The sequence below is a fragment of the Fundulus heteroclitus genome, unplaced genomic scaffold (genome assembly GCF_011125445.2).
Source record: "Fundulus heteroclitus isolate FHET01 unplaced genomic scaffold, MU-UCD_Fhet_4.1 scaffold_45, whole genome shotgun sequence".
Taxonomy (NCBI): Eukaryota; Metazoa; Chordata; class Actinopteri; order Cyprinodontiformes; family Fundulidae; genus Fundulus; species Fundulus heteroclitus.
In genome coordinates, this window is record NW_023396868.1 from 878,586 (window position 1) to 886,702 (window position 8,117).

The following is an 8,117-nucleotide window of genomic DNA, read 5'->3' on the forward strand; positions in this document are numbered from 1 at the left end:
AAGGACAAAATTTATGTCATTCCACTTCCAAACAATGTTGAAAGAGACTAAAATTCTTGGGGAGTTACTACAGACATCAACCAAACGACCTCCACATATCACTCCTATACGCATGAAGTGCTGTCAGCGACTTTTAAATATGTGCACTCACCAATTGGTCTTGTTTGCAGTAGCCCTGCTTTGATCCATTAAACAATAATAATGAAATGTTCTTTTTTGAACACTTGTGACAATTGTAATGTGTTAACTTTATTTCTTTTGCATGCAATTTGGCCAGTATTAACTTTTCTGTTGCAATGTGGGTTATGCTATTTGTTAGATCATAATGTAGCACTGCACCAACTTTAAACCACTTGCTTTTCAGCAGAACACTGGCATTTTTTGTGCATCTGTACTTTTGAAGTAAACATTTAGTGTTTTGTTTAATGTGGTTTTGTGTGTAAGATGTATCATATTTTTTGCCAAACCTATTAAACATTACTAACAACTGCAATAATTGCTTTCTGTGTACTTTACATACAGCACAAAATTGCATAAATGGGTTTAAGTGCATTTTTGTAGTTATACTATTGAACACTTTCCAAAAGAATTACCTGAAGTACAAGCGTAAATAACTTCACTTCATAATTAGATTCAAATGTAACTTAAAATGCACTCAAACTTAATATTACTGTCAGGGTTCTCTGTGTTGTTCTGCTCTAATTCTACTCTTCAGGTGTGCCTAGTTGACTGAGGGGGCGTGGCCCACACCTGCACCTCGTTGCAGGCGGCTTCCTCTGGCTTCTTAAGCAGAGCGCTGACAGATGGAAGACGCCAGAGCCTTAACCAGTCGTGGTACGATGTGGCCTGTGACCCAACTCCTGAAAACCTGCTCGTGAGTTTTTCGTCTTTGAACTTTGACTAATTTTGGATCTCCCTGTTTTTGTCACAGTTTTTGGTGCTTGGATGCACTCACCTGTCTTGACGTCTTGTCCGAAGAAACAGAGCTACAGAATCCTCCTGCTCAGATTTTGCTCTGGCGCTCCCCTCATACTCCCTGGATGTTACCCAGCAGGGCCTGAGATTCCCCCTCCCGGATTCTGCTGGCTCTTCTCTCACTCTGGTCAATCCATCTGTCACCCACTGCCGAGGAGGCTCGCTCTGGATCCCTCACCAGTAACATCTGCCGCCCTCTGCCACTAGCCGCCTAACACCAACAGAGTAGGATCACAGAGTTCCCTCGGCGCTACTTCTCCCCGGTTAGGTCCGCCCAGCTTTATGGTAAGCAGCGCAGCTTCTAGTAGTTCTCCTGGTTCACCTTTCAGAGTCACTTACTCTCCTTCTCTTTGCAGTCTCTCCAGCCGTGACGTTCTGACCCTGCCGAAGTTGCCTGTAGTCCCGTCCGTTATACCGGCCTGTTTCCTAAATAAACATCTTAAAACTGTGCCTTGCTTCCCGATCGTATCTGCATGTGGACTCGTCATCTGAAAACCATGACAATTACAGTGTCGATATTAAAATGTGTACTTTTAAAATATGCTTTCAGTGAACGTTACAATGACAATTATGAGCATACATTTTAAAATACATCAAAAATATGCGTAAAAACAAATTTCAAATATATACACTTTAGAAATTACACATAACTTTCAATTAAAGTATACTTTTTTGATAATATATTTCTATAAAGTGTAATATAATGTAATTATTTTAAAGTGTGTTAAAAGTGTTAGCATGAAAGCGTGATGTTAATATACTTTTTATATATTTACAAAAAGTACAATTTGTGTAAGTACATTTTCAGTATACTATTGGAAATATGAACTTACTTGAAATACAATAAAGTAAAAAAACATTTCACCAGGGTACACATTAGGAACAAGGGTTGTATTTGAATTTGATCTATGTTCAGTGGTAAGTTGTGGAGGCGACACATCAATCTGGCAGGAATCTGATGTTTATGCTTGTGTGTTGCTGAAGGGTATTCCAAAACCTCCTTTTCCTTGGTGTTACTACTGGGTTTATATGAGGTGGCACACCGGAAATGAGGCTGTTCCGGTTCGCCATGGTGGTTTTGATAAATTATTACAAGAGGCATTAACCATTACTGGAGGTCCTCATCAGGTAGAACAAGGTGCTAATCCCATTATCCTGACCATTTCTGGGTTGAACATTAATCCTTATTTTGGGGCATACATTGGGGTTTATTCTGAATATAGTAGTGGAGTTACTAAGCCCAAACCTTGTATTAGTCCGTCAGGATTTTATCTTGTCCTTGGAGCAGGTTCACGGGATGACAGGCCTGTTGGTTTGATTAAAATTTCTCTACATAATGCGACTACTTCTGGTGAAAAGATTATTTCATCACAAAGGGGGAGAGACTTATCCTCTTCAGGAGGATAAGTCGCAATTTGTGGGTTTCTTGGATGGCTCAGACTGCCAGACAGTATACGGCTGAGAGCTGTGTAGCATGTGCCGCGGCTAGGCCAATTTTTACAGAACCAGCACCTTTATTTCCTTTTGAGGATCCGACAGGATATGACTGCATTTCAGAACTGATAATGGGCAGCTCGGTGGAGTGTGAATACTATCATGATCTTTTCCCTCCTATAAACAATGACACTATACCTGGGCCCTTTACTCTTGGTAATCAAACTAAGCAATATGTGTGTTTTAATTTCACAGCGAGATGGACAGAGGTTACGTCAAAAGTAGGAGTAATTCCACCTGAGTGGTGTCAATGGGTGTTTCCTGTGCAAGATATCGCAACTTGGGCAAGAGCTGGATTGTATTATTATTGTGGCGGAAAACAGTTGTTTGTCCGAATCCCTTTTGGCTCTGTGGGTGTGTGTGCCATGGTAAGGTTAGTGGCACTACTGTTGTTAATGGGACCAGGGTTAAACCAGGAACACTTGTTACATAGAATTAAGCGCAGTTCTGATTTTGATTTGGCACGTAATTCTCCTACATACATAGATGCGATCGGCGTGCCCAGGGGAGTTCCCGACAGATATAAGTTGGCAGATCAGGTTGCAGCAGGGTTTGAATCCATATTCCTTTGGATTACTCCTAATAAGAATGTTGATAGAATTAATTACATACATTATAATGCGTTACGTTTGTTTAATCTGACTAGTGATGCCGTTGAGGGTCTGGCTGAACAATTAGCTCCTACCTCTCTTATGGCTGTTCAGAATAGGATGGCACTGGATATGCTTTTGGCGGAAAAAGGGGGTGTTTGTGCCATGTTTGGAGATATGTGTTGTACGTTCATTCCTAATAATACAGCACCGGATGGGTTGGTGACTAAAGCTTTAGAAGGTTTGATTGCTCGTGCATCGTTAAACAATGCACGAGCAATCAGGAATAGACAATCCTTTGGATAAATGGCTGACACAGGCTCTGGGTAAATGGAAGAATTTGATTATTTCTATGATGCTTTCTCTGTCAGTGTTTTTGGCAATTTTGGTTACGTGTGGCTGCTGCTGTGTTCCCTGTTTGAGAACTCTCACTGTTCGATTTATTGTGACTACTATTGAGAAGGGCACACTTTCCTCATCTTCTCCCAATACTCAGATGTTACAGGTGGGGACAGAGCTTCCTCTGAAGGATGTAAGATTGGAGTTTGTTCAGTATCATGGGGTGATATGATGAGATTTTTCAGGTATTATCCCGTTTGATTGTGTGTTGTTTTATGACTATATACTGTTTTGCATGTGTTAGATTTTGTGATACTGCTCTATTAGTTACTGCAGTATGGTATAGTAGTACTTTTACATTTTTCATGCTGATTATGAGTTATTCATTTAATTTTTTCTGATTTATTTCACTGTGTTGATTTTGATTTGTTTGACTTGCTAATGGTAATTCCTGCATGCTTTGTTTATGATGTTTTGCCCCAATATGTTTACCAGAATCACAGGGATGTTTTTCCTGTGTCTCACACTCTTAGTTTTATGCTTCTATATTCAGTACCTGCATTTTTGTGGACTCTCTTTTTGAGAGTCCAAAGGGGGAATTGTTATGGAAATATATAATCACTTATACATATAATAGTGTATTTTAAAGTAATACAGATGTTAACTTTAACCCAGTAACCTAATTGATGAGGATGTATGCAGAACAAAGGGTGGATTCAGACTTCAGAAAGTGTGTACCAGGCACGGGATGGAGCAAGGAGATATATGACAGCCTTGTGAGCAGATAACGCTTTTAAAGTTCTTTTCTCAAGGTTTCAATGTTGTTCCAGTTAACTCCCAGGAACCGAGCTAGGGTAATAGATTACATTTAACGGTCAAAGGTCAGGAAACAGATGTTTTCAGCAGACTCAATGTCTGCATTGGGTCTGGGAGGAAACTTAGACAAAAGGTTTGTCCGGCCCCATCTGGAGCCGCCCATGGGTTCAAAAGTAAGTACGAACGTGTAAGCGTTGAGACACACTTATGACACTGCCAGGATGCAGCTTGTTGGCTGCATGCTGGGCCTCCCTCCCTCTCTCTCTTCCCTGTGCAGCCTGATTGGTTCCACCTGTCATGCTGCAATTACCTCTGATCTGTTGCCACTTGTGTTCTCCTCTTTATAAACTCACCTCATTCTGCTCTCGTCGCCGGTCCGTAGTGTTCACTCCTGCTCAGTCTCTGCCAGAATCCTGTGTCAGCTCAGTTTTTGTTGCAGTCAGCCTGAAGACGTTACTTCAACTTGGTTTTTGTTCAAGTCATTCCCTAAGACTCTGCTCAGCTCTGTTCCAACGGAAGTTCTCAACTCCTGTCCATGTCTCCTGTGCCGTTCCACGTTCTCAAGTTCCTGTGCTGTTCCACATTCTCAAGTTCCAGCAGGCATTCCACATTCCTGCAGCTGTTCCATGTTCTCTAGTTCCCGCAGCTGTTCCACGTTCTCAAGTTCCTGAGCTGTTCCACGTTCTCAAGTTCCCGCAGCTGTTCCCCGTTCTCAAGTTCTGCAGCTGTTCCACCGTCTCTAATTCTGCAGCTGCTCCACGGTCTCAAGTTCTGCAGCTGTTCCACGGTTTCAAGTCCTCCGCTCCAGAGTTTCCTCCTGGTCAGTAACTCCATACTCCTCCTGTCAGCCAGCTTCTGCACCCTTCATCTCCGTCCGTAAAAGACTCTGGTTCCTCTCGTCATCTATCTTCCATCCTGTTCAATAAACTCACTTTAAGAACTAGCTCTGTGTGTGCGTGCTGTGTCCGGGTTCATCCAAAGACAAATCCTGACAGACACGGGCAGAGGGGGTTAAGGGATTCGCGGCTGTGATAAAACTAAGTATCTCCCACTTTGGAATTCCAAATTGTAATAAATATATGTTAAACTGTTTTTGCCTCTGAATTCACTGTCTCTTCTCTTCTTGCCAAATATTTGAATCAGAATGAATACTGATGGGTCGATGAGGCGTCATGAAGCGTTTCGACACATTGCCATTGACTGTATTGATACTGTGCCGATACTGTGTCACTGAATACTGACACTTGCTGGACCCTAAAAATCCCTACAGGCAACCTGGTTGACAGAGTTAATTGATACTGATTTGATGACCAAGTATACACAATACAATTTAAATCCTTGTATGTTGCATTGTATTATTTTATATTTTCATTTGAATTAAACATATATTTGATTTTTTTTTAGATACAGTCAATAAATAATGTGAACTTGTATCATAATATAATAACCTCTAAGTAAAGATGTTGTGAACGAGGATGCTTGTGGACTGGCTTTTTTATTTACTTTTTACAAATTTTTTGCTACAATGTCCTTTCAATGCCCCCCCCACACACACACACATACACTCCCCCTTTTGTGTTGAATGAGTGACGTGTGAGAAAACAGCTTTATTTCTCCATCACATAACTTTCATATCGCGCATGCATTGACTTTTTCAACAATTTTCTCTTGCGGTTTTCAACAGCAACGGCACTGTTTCTTATTGTTTAATATTGTCCATATACCTTCTTCAAAGATTTCTAATTCTACTCGTAGGACATGCGTACTTCCAACCTTATTTCCTGTCATTGCCATGGTGAATCACATTATTTTCGTTCCAGTGATCGGGCTTTTTTTCATGCTCGTGCTCACGTTCAATGGTTGATCGGGCGCTGTGTTTAGTTACCTGACTGATATCATCTGTTCTGAAATCGGAAATGCTGAGTATGACAAAGGGAGGAAGAACTACTCAGAGTAGCAGCTTTCTGCTAAGGGTAGATCAGCTGTTTTTTCTGAAACGACACTCAGAACAAAGACGCACAGCGCAACTCGCCCAACCATAAAGGCGTCAGCACCTGGCGCTCACAGAGCGAGTCGGCGGTACACCATCACACCAGAGTTGCAAAATCGTTAAAATTAACCATTATTAACCGTTATTTTGTTTACAGTTCAGCTTGGATTTTATTTATTCTCTATGCTATGCTTTGCTATGCTTTGTGTGCGCTGCTGTGCGCGAATGCACATGCGTGCAGCTTAGAGGGAACAAAACAGTTCCTGTATCGGTCACATGACTTTCCTGTGTCGATACGCGCATCGACACGGGTTTTGCTCTATGAGCTCGACACATGCGCCGACGCATCGGTGTTGCCGGACCCATCACTAGGAATGAATGAGACGGGCCGTGGTGGCCTTCTCGACACAGGGTACAGAGCAGACATCCAAGCAAAAAACTGACAGGAACTGGGCGCACTCAAAAAAACAGGCAAACAGGTAGAAATACAAAATGCTGGAGAGCTCTTACTGGATGAGTAGGTACTGGGACATGAAACATGGGGACATGAGAAATGACGTTCTGGCAGGGAGCAGAGAACTGAGGCAGGTATAAATGGGCAGAGGAACAGGTGAGCAGAGTGAACAACTAATTAGAACAGGTGGAACTGATCAAGGATGGGGGAGTGACTGAGGGAGCTGACAGGACCAGTGGAATGGAGCAGAATCTAAACTAGGTAAATACAGAACCAGAATAACATAAGGACCAAACCTAAGTTAGAAAATAAAGCAGAAACTAACAGAGCACATGATGAAAACCAGAACTAATACAGGGACAGGATCTAGAAAAGACAGAACCTGAGGCAGGAGAGAGGACTAATTGATCAAAACCCTAACCCTAAACTTAAACCAAGACAGAACCCAGAATATTACATCTTTAGCCTGATGCAGAACTCACCATTTTGTGGCATTTAAAAGACAATCAAGAACCCTCTCTGCATTTATACAGCAGCCTCTGGGACTAGGAATGGTTGTTGAGTTGAGGGAAGGAGGAGATGAGCAGCTGAGATCTCGCAAGAGCTGTTTTTAAGTAAAAATGGCGGTATACACAGGACGAATGTTTCAACAGCATTGTAATGAGTAAGCCGAAGATTCCCACAACCATGAACACACCATCAACAAAGCGTTCCCGTTCCGAGTTCATCCAGTACTGCTTCTACTATATCTCCAGATAGGAGTTGCAGGGACGTTCTGGAATTCATAAATAAAAAGCTAACTTGCCCGGATGCCCGTCTCACCTTGGTAGAAGTCCTACACAAGGAATTTTAAGCTCTGAGAGAGTCACTGGAATACAGCCAGGAACAACTACATTTTGCCAAAGCCGAATATGAATCATTGGGACGTGGAATGTCACCTCTCTGGTGGGGAAGGAGCCTGAGCTTGTGCGCGAGGTTGAGAGGTTCCGACTAGAGATAGTCGGACTCACCTCAACGCACCGCTCTGGCTCCGGAACCAGTCTCCTTGAGAGGGGCTGGACATTCTTCCACTCTGGAGTTGCCCATGGTGAGAGGCGCCGAGCTGGGGTTGGCATACTTGTTGCCCCCCATCTCGGTGCCTGCACGTTGGGGTTTTCCCCGGTGAACGAGAGGGTGGCCTCCCTCCGCATCCGTGTGGGGGGACGGGTTCTGACTGTTGTTTGCGCTTATGCGCCAAACAGCAGTTCAGATTACCCACCCTTTTTGGAGTCCTTGGAAGGGGTACTGGAGAGTGCCCCTCCTGGGGACTCCCTCGTTTTGCTGGGGGACTTCAACGCTCACGTGGGCAATGACAGTGGGACCTGGAGGGGCGTGGTTGGGAGGAATGGCCCACCTGATCTGAACTCGAGTGGTGTTTTGTTGTTGGACTTCTGTGCTCGTCATGGATTGTCCATCACAA

The 8,117-nt window shown here is 43.1% G+C and overlaps 1 long non-coding RNA gene across 1 annotated transcript; it reads left to right on the plus strand.

Moving 5' to 3' along the window:
• The first annotated feature begins 793 nt into the window (after positions 1 to 793).
• LOC118560559 lies at positions 794 to 1,459 on the plus strand. Its single transcript, XR_004929442.1, has 3 exons — positions 794 to 834; positions 932 to 1,260; positions 1,332 to 1,459. It is a non-coding gene; the product is annotated as an uncharacterized LOC118560559 (long non-coding RNA).
• Positions 1,460 to 8,117: the final 6,658 nt, after the last annotated feature.